At 37.8% G+C, this 13889-nt stretch overlaps 1 protein-coding gene across 1 annotated transcript in view; it reads left to right on the top strand.

Annotated features, from left to right (window-relative positions):
* The first annotated feature begins 5964 nt into the window (after positions 1-5964).
* Positions 5965-13889, top strand: part of LOC109487808 — a 36090-nt gene continuing 28165 nt past the window's right edge. The window contains exon 1 of the mRNA XM_019791883.1: positions 5965-6109. The gene's annotated coding sequence lies outside the window, so the exon portion shown is untranslated. The remainder of the gene's footprint in view (positions 6110-13889) is intronic.

Below are 13889 nucleotides of genomic sequence, written 5' to 3' on the forward strand. Positions count from 1 at the left end.
ACAACCCAATTCAGAAGCAGACAGTAGTCGCTGTGGTAGTCGCCCGCAGTACGTGTCCAGTGTCACTCCAACGGAAAGCCTCTGGCATCTATCTCCCTCCCACTTACAACCAGGTCTGGTAGAGTGCAGCTGGGGGTTAATACCGTTTCTTGTCAGAGAAATGCTGAGTAGGAAGGTGGGAATACGGCAAGTCCTTTATTCATGAGGAGGGGTACAGGTGCCAGCAGCTAGAATGTATGACAGAGTGGGGGCAGGGAAGGTGAGGTGCTAAGATTCTGCCAATTATCCACTTCGTTTTCAGAAATCAGAAACAAAAGACCCAAGACTGCAGGCAGTAGGAGCTGTTATGGCAGAGTTACCATTGCTGATGCTAGGATGGTTTACTATGCCCAGACATGTGCAAATTGAGGCCATAGAAATATCGGTAGAGGTACCAATGAAAAACTAATAAAGGTTGTTAGATCACTTCAGCAATAGCCTTCTTTGTTCAGTTTTGAACTGTATCCACCCAAGCTTAACGTAATTAAATGCTAACTTACACATCAATCTATGCTACAGTCGCATCACAAAGCTTGCAAGTAAAACAGGATTTACTTAAAAGTCATGGTAAGTCACGAAGGAGATATTGATGAGGGCCGGGCAGATGAACCATGGTATTACTTCTGTTCTTTAGTGCCTGGTTGCCAGACCTCATTAAAAAGGGTCAGTTGAAAAGTTAAGCCATAGGTGCTGTGTGCCACTAGAATCAACCATATGTATATCAAAGTATCGATCAGCCCCTCAAAAGAACAGGATATACGCTTGCAAGCAAACCAGGTTTAAACTTAAAAACACCCAAAATATTTCCTGTTATACAAGATTTACAACGTCTGATCAGCAATCCAATTAAGACGATGTTTCATCAAAAGTTTTTCAGGAAACGAGGGAACTTTACAGCCAGCCCAAATTAAATCAAGCATTCACCTGTCTCATGTGGGCCCAATAACAGGCTCGAGGAACCCACTGATGTTGTCATTAGAAATTCACGATGTGGAAAAAACAATGATTGAGGTAGACAGGTTGGCAACAGACTGGACTTAATTGGGTTAGTGGGACGTGAGGCGAAGTTTCCTCCTTTTGTTGGTAAGTATACGAGAGGTGTTCTGGAAACTTAGGCTTTTCTTTGTTGAATCTCGGGTGGTTTTTCCATATTTGATAATGAGATTAGTGTCTGGGTTCCATGATCATAATCAGTTTCCATTATTCATATTAATGTGTCTTTGTGAATGGAACTAATCTAGTTCCTAAATGGTTTTTCTGATTAAACTCTGCTCAGAGCCATACCATTTCATCATCAAATTTTTAATATCCTTGTCTAGTAACTTGGCTAGTAACTTAAAGTTAGAACTTCAAAGAAGGCAGGAAGACAATAACGCTGATGTGTCTATAGACCACACTGCATTTTGTATAAGTTTAACTGAGAATACTACATATTTTGTAACAGTGTAACTCATGTAGGATATTTCAGACTTCACAATCAATTTCTTCTCTTCCAGCCAGCTGTGAATGGATAATTATATGTTGAGTCTTGGAGACCAATTTGTACATTGTAGAGGACTGGCATTGACTTTGTAGACAATGATACATTGTGAAAACAGAAGACCCCTAGGCTGCACCATCAACCAGCTTAGTTAGTTACATGTATCCTCTTCCACTGCTTGAAAGCTGTCTTCTTTTTGCATTCATGACCAATCTGAGAGTATTGATATTCTAGAATCTTCATGATCAAATTAGTCAGCATCAAGTCTGGTGTGTACTGACCAAGCACTGTCATTAAAAAAAAAAAAATTCCATTTCTGAGTGCTGTTTGGAATGACTTTGTGTTATACAGATATGGCATGACTGAGAAATATGACATTGTGTCCCAACCTACAAATTTTGTAGCCATGCCTAGTTATGTAGCACACACTTGAAATAACCTGTCATTACTTTGGATGGCACAATGAAGCCAACATCATTAGGCTACACCAATTTGATTTGTTGGTTCTTGGATTTTTTCAGAAAAAATATGAAGCGACAGGGCGAAGAAACTAAAAAAAACCCCAGCTCTAGGCATTCTATTATAGCCCAAAATGCTTCAATTATAGGACCCATATGCATGAAGTCAACACAAAAAGCCAGGTTAAACTTTAAACAATAAATTTTGAACTTTTAATCAAACCACTGCATTGATAGATGGAAAAACTGTTGTGTACAGTAACAACTAGGAAGAAAAGGACTTTCCTCAACTGTTGGGGGCAAAATATGAGCATTTTTAGTTGATTCATAACCAGAATCTTTTTTTTTTTTTGCAAATCAGAAAAAAATGAAGCGGGCAAATCTGAGAACCAACAAATTAAATTTACATGACGTCAGTAGGAAGGTTATCCGTCTAAGCCTATCTACCTACTGTAGTGCAAGACTCCAGGATAACTGTGTCAAAGTATCAGAGCTGACAAAAAAGCAGTTAAGTTTAGAATTGATATCACACATGCATATCGTGTACAATGCCATAACTAGATGTATGTCACTTTGTGATGTAAGTAATTCTAAATAGAGCTTCAGATATTTCCAACATGATTGCCTCATCTCTTCCTGGCATTGTGCCATCAATCAGTCAGCTGCTTGACTGCTATTGGCCACAGCTTGGGAGGGCAGTTCCATTCTAGGACCTTGGGGGAAGAGGGAAATTACCGTGTAGTGAATTAAAGTAATTTCATTCCAATAGCAAGCATGTCAACTCAACCTTTCTTCAGCAGCTAGACATTGAAGAATACAGGACACATACAACTATAGTGCTGTGTAGTACTACCTAAGCCCAAGTTCAGGTCCAGCATATACAAAATATCGGACATCTCAGTGAACATTTCCCAACAAAAAATTGGCATCTTTACCGCAAAATTTTTCAGCAAGCACTGCAATAGCAGGGTTTAGAAGCAAGATATGTTGTTTGCGGAGCACGTCGGGGCAAAACTGTGGCCACGTAATTTACATGTACAATGCCCAATGGCAATGTATTCTTCATTTTGCATTGCAAATTTTTAAAAGATTTCAGGTTGTTTAGAACAAAAAAAGGAATGTGACATGATTTTTCCAGTTGCAAACATTCAGTTTTTTTTTTATTAATTTGAACCTAGAGTCCGGAACAAGTTTCAACGCACTGGTAACTCACTACTACTTAGAACTTGTTAGTAATACACACTAAGCCTGGCTACATGTAGCTCCATTTCAAGCTATTGTTAAACCCTGTCCTGCCTTCAGGAGGAGTATGTTTCCTCAATTACTCTTTCCAACCAACCATGTCTAGTGTTTTCAGCTGTTGTTTTTTTTTTTACACATACACAGCATTCAGCGATAGTTTACGTCATCCAGAATACAGCAGAGCTCATCATTGCACGTACATGTTCCAGTCTTGACTTCCTAAAATGAAATGGCCCTCGCTCCAACTTCTGGTTCCGCCCACCTTCCCTTTTTACATCCCCTACTGATGAAAAGCACCTCAGGGTCCGGCTTATTTTGCCAGGGTCTGTAGGACTTCTAGAGGTGATCGTCCACAATTCATCAAGGAATATTACATGCCACCCAGGTCTCAAATTAGAATGAAGTTGAATCCAATTTCCGGCTAGTGGCACCAAGGACCTCCAGAGGGCTTTCAATTTGTGCTCCTGACAAGCATAGTTTGTGTCTCTTGTCGTAGCTTTCAATTATCGGTAACAGCTGTGAACAAAAGACTGTGTGAGTTAGCTAGGACAAAATATGGCTTCATTCAGAGAACAAGATTTGCTATCGGTGTAACTTCTCATGCCAGCCGTTTTTGTCAGTCGAGATCATTCCTAAAAGGATAACAGATTGGTAGTGATACTTCAGCCAAAAAAAAGCATGTCATCCTTGGCCAATGTTTATAGGTACTGCTAGAGATGACTGATATTTCAGGGTGAGATGTCAAAGTTACATCATTTGTAGCTCATAGACTGGCATTCTCTGTGAAAGTTTTCAAGGTACTGCAAGATGTGGCTAAGGCCACACCAATTTAATATCTTGGTTAACGGATTTTTCTAGAAAAATAATGGAGCGGGCAGGCGGGAAAAAAAATAAAAATAAAAACTGGCCTAGGCATCCCATCATGGCCCAAAATGGTACGATAGGAGCCATGAAGTCAACACACCAGGCTGGTTCAAAATTTAAACAATGAATTTTGAACTTTTAATGATACCATTGCATTGAAAGATGGAACAACTAGGATGAAAAGGACTGTTTTCAACTGTTCAGGGCAAAATATGAGCATTTTGCAGTTGATTCTGAATTTTTATTTTTATTTACAAATCAGAAAAAAATGAAGCGGGCGAATCCGTTAACCAAGAAATTAAATTGGTGTGGCCTAATGAATGTACTTTTTTTAGTACATCAAGGATATCTTATTTTTGGTTCATGGAATGTGTAAGGCACCTTGCAGATTCTTTTATTCATCTCAGGTGATATATGCTCCTCAAATTGCCTGAAATTATAGGTATGTGATGAAAATGTATTATAATAATTCTTTGTTTTGTCCCTGTGGTATAAGCTGCATACACTATGTGTACTGTAAGTATGCAGTAATGTATTGTCTTTATCTGCCATGCTTCAGGACTGACGTCCTATGATATTTACCTTAAAATGGTTTTACTCAGTATTGAGAAGATGGTTGTAAGCAACTAAAATTAAGATGATTATCATGATAAATTTATTCTAACTAGCAAATGCTCTATTTCTTCCACATATCCAGGATTGGGGATCATTAGGCATGATATACTGTCAACCCATGTTAGAGGGTAAAATCAGGCCATTGACCTTTAAGTTCCCATGGTTATTGGATAGTCCCAACATCGTAAACAGCCCTGCACTTTGCCAGGCAATCATAGCTGGAAATGGATGTAGGTAGCCGCGAAATTGGACCTCAGTAACTGATGGGTTGTCCTTTAACATACAGATTCACTAAAGTGAAGCGACTCATAGGGTCTATTGCGGCCATGAAACTTAAATAAATGTGATAGCAAATGGAATTGCAGTTTCAAACACTTGGCAGTTTCTGGCGATTGCCATTTGTACTGTATGCACGGACAATCCTCAGTGAAAAGAAGTCACGAGGTACTCTTGTTCAAAGATACTATCTTTTAAACTGAAAATTTGTTGCACCCAGAAAAAAATCTGTATCCAAATTCAGCTTGTCAGTAATCACTGTTACTGTGTAACAGTATTACAATACATAAATACTTCTACCTAAACAGGGAACTTCTCAATACCTTTATGTCATTTACTGTGCAGATGTACATATTTGAACTTGAATTTGTATCTTGACATTGTTCCAAGTTTCTTCCGGTAACCAGGAAATTAGATTTGCAGGGCCAAGCAAAAGCAGGGATTAAATAGTCTTGAAGGCAGGTAGACAAATGGATGGGGCCCGTAAAACTGTATCTGTTTCCAGATCGGCCAGTTACTGCATTTTATGGTTGATTCTAAATGTTTTGTCCCTCCCTATATGGACATCTTAAGCTGGATTTACAGCTTTCTGCCTGGGTTGGTTATCTCTGCTGTTATTCAGGGAAGTTGAAAATCCATTCCTTAATGAGATCTGCCCTTGGGAGCTATTGTTGCTAGAAAATAGAGTCAACCATTCATGACAGGTGGGGGGAAGCTTCATACATGTAGAAAAACCTATAGATATGTTTTAGACATACTAAAACTATGGATAAAACTAAAAGTCAGAATTTTATTTCAATGGTTCGAGTGGTTGGTCGTGAAGAAGGCCTTGACTCTATTTTTTTTTAGGAAATCAGCCAGATTTTCCCCCCAAACAAGCGATTCTATTACTCCGGCCCGGCTAAGGGCAAGGGTCAGTCCTCCTGGGAGATGGAAATAACTGTCCTGCCAGCAAACATTTCATTGAGTGCGGCGAGCCCCTGTGATACAGAAAGCCCTTATGCCAGGAATGCACAAACAGTCTTAGTAGAGATTTAAAGGGGAAATGGCCCTGAATGCAGAAGACAAAGGAGTATGTGGGTGAATAGTAATTCTGCACTCTTGACTCTTGCCAGTAGGTGGGAAATCAGTGGAGGTAGGTGTGACCAGAGGCGTCTCTATAACAGAGGTATGTCTGGGGACCTTACAGTAGTAGTAGTGTGTGGTTACGGACCACACATTTGTCGGTCAATGTTTCCACATGGCGAGTTATACATGTTGTACTGAGGCATGCGAAATGTAAGGATAGATTGTGATGGATACTTCTTAATGATTACATTTATAGGGGAGTTTTTGCATGAAATATTTTGTAGGCTAAACTCTGTGTAAACCGTACTGCAGTTATTGTATTCTTTCATGTGTAGAATATAGGATCTTGTGGTAAAAAGCCCTCCGTATCACATCTACATACAGTGCCACATGCAATTACCATAATGTCTATATATCATATATCAAGGTGGTCTTGTAGGCAAAGGTTGTCACGCCTCCTGTATGCTCTAATATCAACAATGAAGTTTCCATGTAATTTGTGAGCGAGAAGGTGTGGGGTTTCCAATCACTCTCAAATATTGATGGCCTCCTATGACTGTAATATTACAGTCATCCATCATGTGGTATAAAATGTGCTTAGAGTGTTGAACTTTTTGTGATCGAGATATTGACCCGTCTCTTTGCTTTAGACATAATTTGTAACAGAGGCCATACTATTGGAGTTGCTAGCGGCCCTGTATAATATTTAATATCATGGAGCAATATTATAAATGAGCTGTGCTACACAGGAAACATGCAAAATCACACAAAAAAAGTATTTACTTCAATGTTAATTCGTGGGATTCTGAAGTAACAGTCCTTTACTAAAAATGTAGATAGAAATATGAACCTGGCTGTATCAAACTGCCTGTAGTTTTTGTACTGTTTCTTTCAGCAAGAAGATTGGTTTAAAGTGTGAAGATTTTAAAGCCTAGAATACGGGACAAAATCAGAGTTTTACACTGTTCAAGTGTTTGTTGTTGTAGGGGTCCAAATAGGGGGTTTTAACATGTGGAATTCTGCTAGTTTCTGCCACCTGTCCTTGGTGCTGAACCTACAGCTGCTGCCATCAGAGTGGAGAGTTTTGACTGTCACCTATTCATACAATGTACATATTGGCAGGCAATAGGCATAGGCTAATGATTTTTCATAAAAATACCTCTAAAAGTGTCTTTTTGTCAACTGTGGGAAGTGTTGAATACTGATGGCCCCAGCCTGATGATACAATCACAATAACAAACCTCAGATGAACATATTCAATGCCCATGTGGGCCATCCCTAGTGATAAAAGATATTCCCAAGAGGTTAAACCTACCCTTAGTGACAGCTTTAGATCTGCAATTATCATTTTGGTATAAAATGCAATAATTAATCCTGTTTGGTATTCAAGCCTCAGGTGCTAAATCGGGTCCTATTTTCAGGTTAACTACTTGGTAATTTACAGGAGCTTCCGTGCAGACAAATTCTGCCTATTAATCATTGATTATGGACAACAAAGGCAGCCAACTGGCTCAATCATTTACCAGACTATGGATTGCTTCAAAAGTCAATGATCTTTAATGTAAAATTTCTGTGCCCAAATATTAGCTGTCATACCTTGTCTCAGCCATTTTGCTTGACATTATCAAGATAGGAACATTATGCAATTGCATTAGTTTACAAAATATCAAAATTTGCACTGAATATTGATTTTTTGATAAAAAAAACATACAATGGGGGTCTGATCAGGCACACGGATTAAAAGAAACTGTCCTGTATTTGTTTTCTGGTATATTTCCTATATAAATACATGTAGTGTGCATGTGTAGCAGTTATTTGACTATGTCCCTGTTGCCTAACCCCGTAACCAATAACGTTATAGAATTAGTAGCCAAACAGCTACAGCTGACTTCTGTGTGCTAAAAGTCAAGAAACATTGTGTTTTGTTTCCAAAACATCTTGGTAATCATTCTAATTCTGAAGATGTCATCTCAGTTCAAGATTTCTGGGTAAAGAACTTAAAAGATTCTTCAAATACTCAGTATGTGGTTGGGGTGTATAAATTGTCAATGTGGGTACTCCAGCACATCACCCAGCTGTAGTTTACTCATAATACAGCCAAACTGCTCAAATTTTTAGAATATAGATAATCATGGTTTCCTATACCTTTATTCTCTTGACTTGATTAGTTTCTATCAAGAAATTTTAGATGATTAGAAACTGTGCATTTTTTTCATGTTTAGGATAATTGAATTTCTTTAATTTAGGGGCTTCCACATTTAAATTTCCAACTAACTCATGTTTTTCATGTGGGATCATTTTCTTTCCCGATCAACCTTGTTTATATCTAATTGTATAGTGATTGTAATATACTTGCACTGCTGCTTTGACATTTGGAGACAGTAGTATACCCCGCTTTGATAAGTGATTAGGATAAATCTAAAATTCATAGCTCCTGTATCAGCGGATTTACTCTATTGTGATGAATGACTGCTTTGGTGTTGCAAACCTGCCAAGCTACAATTTTCATGCAATCCCTTTACTGGCAGCTATCCACATTAGCAAGGTGTTGAGCATTAGCTATTTCTGTCAGACTTTGCAAAACGAAGGATTCATATTCAGTGACAATTACACACAAGTATAGTCATCTGTCATACTTTGAAACATGCTTCAGATCTCAGAGAATAGCTTAACTGCCTTAGTCTGGGAGAACTCCTTGAATGTTAAAATCCTATACTTGCAAAAGCATAAAAATATACTTTGCTGTATGGTCGTATGAGAACCAGTGGTATTTGCATGTGTGTTTTCTGACTTTACATCCTGTAATGTATGGGCAGACTATCTAAAATCATTGTGATATTGATAAACTATACTGAGGCCACACCAATTTAATTTGTTGGTTCTCGGATTCGCCTCTTCGTTTTTTTCTGATTTGCAAAAAAAAAAAAAAAATTGATTCTGGTCCTGAATCAACTGAAAAATGCTCATGTTTTGCCCCCCAACAGTTCAGGAAAGCCCTTTTCTTCCTAGTTGTTACAGTTTTCCCATCTATCATTGCAGTGCTTTGATTAAAAGTTAAAAATTCAATGTTTAAATTTTAACCCAGCCTTTTGTGTTGACTTCATGGCTCATTTTGTAGCATTTAAGCCTATAATAGGATGCCTAGACATGTTTTTATTTTTATTTTTTTTCGCCCTGTCGCTTCATATTTTTTCTGAAAAAATCCGAGAACCAACAAATTAAATTGGTGTGGCCTGAGTGAAGTTATACATGAATTCAAACTGATGATATCAGAAACACTCCTCTCTCACACATCTCACGTTCACCACTCTGGAAAGCCTGGAAAATGTCAAGTTCGAGGGTCAGTGGGAAGATGGAACCCCTATTTTCAGCTTGACTTACCCCGTGTATTACCTCCCCAACTGGCTACATTGCTGGAATGTGAAGAATATTTCAGCCTCAGGCAACTTATCATGGAGAGGAGCTTATAATTTACTGGATTTCTGAAGCTGCCAAATTCTTTGGAGGACCCTAATTTCTGACATGGAATGAATCAACAGAAGTTTAACCAAGTATAGTCACTCAGAAGGTCATTGGGTTTGTACTTTTTGGGACCGTAATGGCATGTGCATATTCTAAACATTCATTGTACCAGTGTAACTACTGTTTATTTATAAAATGGAGTTCAAACTGACAATTTTTAACTCATGTGATAAATTGAATGTGTGAAAATAAGAAAAAAACAACATTTTTTTAGAATACTATTTGTCTGATGTGATATTTTTAAAAAGTCACTGACAATCAAATGACTTCAATAAAACACGTAGTTAGAAAATTAAATTGTAAAAAGACATAATTACTGCATCAGTAATTAATATGTCTTTTTACAAATTAATATTGTAACTACATGTTTCATGTTTCATGAAAATAATTAAAAATTACTGGTCCAGTAATTATGTCTTTTTACAATTTAATTTTGTAACTACATGCACATATTTATGTTTCATTAAAGTTATTTGGCAGTGACTTTTTAAAAAATATCACATAAGGGCACACCAATTTAATTTTTTGGTTAACGGATTCGCCCGCTTCATTTTTTTCTGGTTTGCAAATAAAAATAAAAATTCAGAATCAACTGCAAAATGCTCATATTTTGCTCTGAACAGTTGAAAACGGTCCTTTTCTTCCTAGTTGTTACAGTTATTCCATCTTTCAATGCAGTGGTATCATTAAAAGTTCAAAATTCATTGTTTAGATTTTGAACCAGCCTGGTGTGTTGACTTCATGGCTCCTATCATACCATTTTGGGCCATAATAGGATGCCTAGGCCTGTTTTTATTTTTTATTTTTTCGCCCGCCCGCTTCATTATTTTTCTAGAAAAATCCGTTAACCAAGAAATTAAATTGGTGTGGCCTAAGACTAAAATGGTTTGAGATAACCTTGAGTGCTTTAAAAATCTCTAGGATTTATTTATTTAAGCAGAGACAATGCTGAGAAACATTTCAAACTGCTCTGACTTTGATGCATGGCGCTGACACTGGTAGTGGTTGTCGAAATCTACAGAGCAAATAACTCTACATTTCCAATATCATATGCCCGAGTCACTCCATTTGTTTTGCACTCCATGTGCAGTTGTGAATCCAATATGTGAGTATTGCTGCATCCCACATCACCTAGGAATGCCAGTAGGGAGGTGGTGGTTGATGATTTCTGTGAAATTGCCAGGCAAAAGCAGCATACATCACCTGTGTGCTGTCTGCAAGATACAAATAGGTGTAATTTTTGGTCTGTGAAAGGGAATCAGAAATTCAATGATACAAATTCCTGTAGGGTTGAAATCGTGAAAAAAATAAATAATTGAATATGCATAAGGCCACACCAATTCAATTTGTTGGTTCTTGGATCCGTCTCTTTATTGTCTTCGTCAGAAGGACTATGAAATTGTCTCGCCGGAGTGTGGGGAACTGCGGATTTTGCGATATAACTCTGGAAGGCAGGATTCGACGTCCATGATTTTTGGCAGGCAGATTACCATTGTTGAGGCCAAATTCAAGTACAAGTTTCGGCTTCGTGGGGGGTCCGTGCGTCACGTTAGTGCACCTTTTGTGTTTGTGGCTTGTTAGCAAAATAACTCAAGTATTTGTAAAATGTTGATTATAATTCTTGGTGTGGTGCTAACTATTGTCGGGACCAAGGTTAAGTTCGTTACTGAGCTTCGTGGGGGGTTTCGTTGTGACTACAGGGGGCATTTTGTTAATTTTTCTTGTGAGCAGGATAACTTTTGTATGTGTGGATGGAAGTTAATGAAATTTGATAGGCATGTTACTGTGGTGATCTCCAAGATTGAGGTCAAAGATGAGAGTCGTGGAGATCGTTATGTCCCCGTAATAGGACCTTTTGTGTTTAGAAATCCCCCACCTACATCTGCTTGGAGACAGCCGACAGCTGGATATAGCCGTTACCGCCGGGGAACCCCATAATGGGATGGGATCAAATGATGTTACATTGAGGGATTGTACTATAACTTCAGCAGGGGGAGGATAGGTTGGACATATGTCAGATTATTTTCTACGGCCACACCAAGTAATTGCTATGGATGACGTCCACTGGAGACCTTAAATCTAATTACCTTAAATTTAAGGCAAGCGCGCAATAAAAACACGAATGGCCGAAAAACGAGATGCCTAGATTTGGAATATACTAACTGTAGAAGTACAAATGTTAGGACACAAAGAACACAAGAAACAAGTCTTCTATTTGTCATAAAGACAAATTAACAAAACAGCAGTAGTCACCCTGTTCTGATTCTTTCCTTTATAACATCTTCTCTTATTATATTTTGCGGCGCTGTCGTGACACTTTCAATACAGTAAGAATTTCTTGAACGTTTTTTTTTTCCAGTAACAGTCCAAACTCAAATAACGTTAGGGGGGGCTAACACGGGTGACGACGCATCTGTATAATCTGTGGCAAACCGTTTCAGGGTGTTTCTGTACCATAAAAATAGTACAGAGATTCTTTTGTTCTTTAGACCAAATTGATTATTAAAAAGAGTGAAGAATACGCATGTTAATTTCTCTAGAACGATGTACCTCTGACGAAGACATGAGATCTCCGACCTCTAGTTTTCTTCTGATTTGCAAAAAAAAAAAGATGCTGGTTCTGAATCAACTCAAAAATGCTCATATTTTGCCCCAGACAGTTGAGGAAAGGCCTTTCCTCCTAGTTGTCACAGTTTTTCCATGATCTAACAATGCAGTGGTTTAATAAAAAATTCAAAATCCATTGTTTATATATACATTGTATTAACCTAGCCTTTTGTGTTGACTTCATGGCTCCTATTGTAGCATTTGCGGCTATAATAGGGCGCCTAGACTGGTTTTATTTTTTTTCGCCCTGTCCCTTCATACTTTTTCTGAACAAATCTGAGAAACAACAAATTAAATTGGTGTGGCCTAGGGTTAAAATCCAGAAAAACAAACTAATTGAATATTCATAGCCTGTCAACATCTGAAAGTATTCAGACACAAGTCTAAGTGAGGTGAAACCTACTAGTAGCTAATTTTGTCACTGTAAATTGGAAGCCAGTGACTGAGGAGGTTGGGATATATCAAAATGTCACTCTCCGCAGGCTTCAAAATGTTGCCCTATACCTCCCAATAAGCTTTGAAAGGATATTGCAAGAGCAGACACTGTGAATTTGATTTTGAATTGGTCATATCCCAAGATTAACTGGAAACCAGGTGAGTTATAGAGAGGACTTAAAGTATTAGACCAATCGTTCTATAGACTATCAGCCCTTGCCTTTGCCTCTGGGGAGATTGTAAAGGGCAGGTTCCTTCTTGACACGGAAACAAAGGCAGCTTACTGTAATCTTCTGTTCCGGCGATGAAAGTATGAAATTGAAAAATCAATGTATGGAACGCTGCTGTGGACTGAACTAGTGCATTGCAGCTGAAATTTCATTTGTTTTCCAATATCTGTGCTGTATATTGCTTCAGGCCTAAATCATACAGTTTTCAGTAAGTAGAGCGGACAAACTTTCCAGGTTTGATCCGGGTATTGAACATGAATGTTTGATTATGCTTTAAGGTTGAAAGAAGAGGCTTTAACTCTAGTTCTTTTTGGAAACTTGGCATCAGATTATTATGCTTGGGGTAGTTTGTAGGAGTCTTAAATTAAAGTCAGTGTTCTCAGGGGTAAGACTGTATGTGACTTTTTTCTTCCTGTTTTCAGTAGCTGTTGAAAAGATGTTAGCAAAAATATTATCATCAACACCATCAAAAAATTATAAGAAATTACATAGCAGAAACAATCTAAGAACTGGTTATAGTGTAATACTGATACTTTGTTTTCCTGTTTTACTGTATTGCAGCATTTATGAGGATTTCAGCTTTGACTGTTCATTGGACAAGGCTGTTGCATCATAACTCAGTGAAAAGAATTTTTCAATTTCTTTCCTGCAAACAAGGAGGTTATATAATAGTCTAGATAAAAACCTGTGCATCACTGTAAAGATGTGCAGGGATGTTGGACAGTCATCAATCATCATGTATCTCACTTGTATCAAACATCATCTTTAGAAAGATGAACATAATCTTTTAAAGCCTTAGAAAGCATCCATCATTATATATTCCATAATATTATGGAATATATAAAACATTTTTTGTAAGTATACGTATAAATGAAATGTATGTGTAGAAAACAATTTTAATCGAAAAGTTTAATGTCCGATGCACACAGTTACTTGTTACATTTTACTTACCTTGCGCCCTCCTCTTAATTATAATGAGATCAAGGGCTGGCCTAGGTGTACTTCAACGAGTCATCTTGTATATATCTGTATATTGAAATAAAGATGATTTTA

The sequence above is a fragment of the Branchiostoma belcheri genome, unplaced genomic scaffold (assembly GCF_001625305.1).
Source record: "Branchiostoma belcheri isolate BF01 breed outbred unplaced genomic scaffold, Haploidv18h27 scaffold9, whole genome shotgun sequence".
Taxonomy (NCBI): Eukaryota; Metazoa; Chordata; class Leptocardii; order Amphioxiformes; family Branchiostomatidae; genus Branchiostoma; species Branchiostoma belcheri.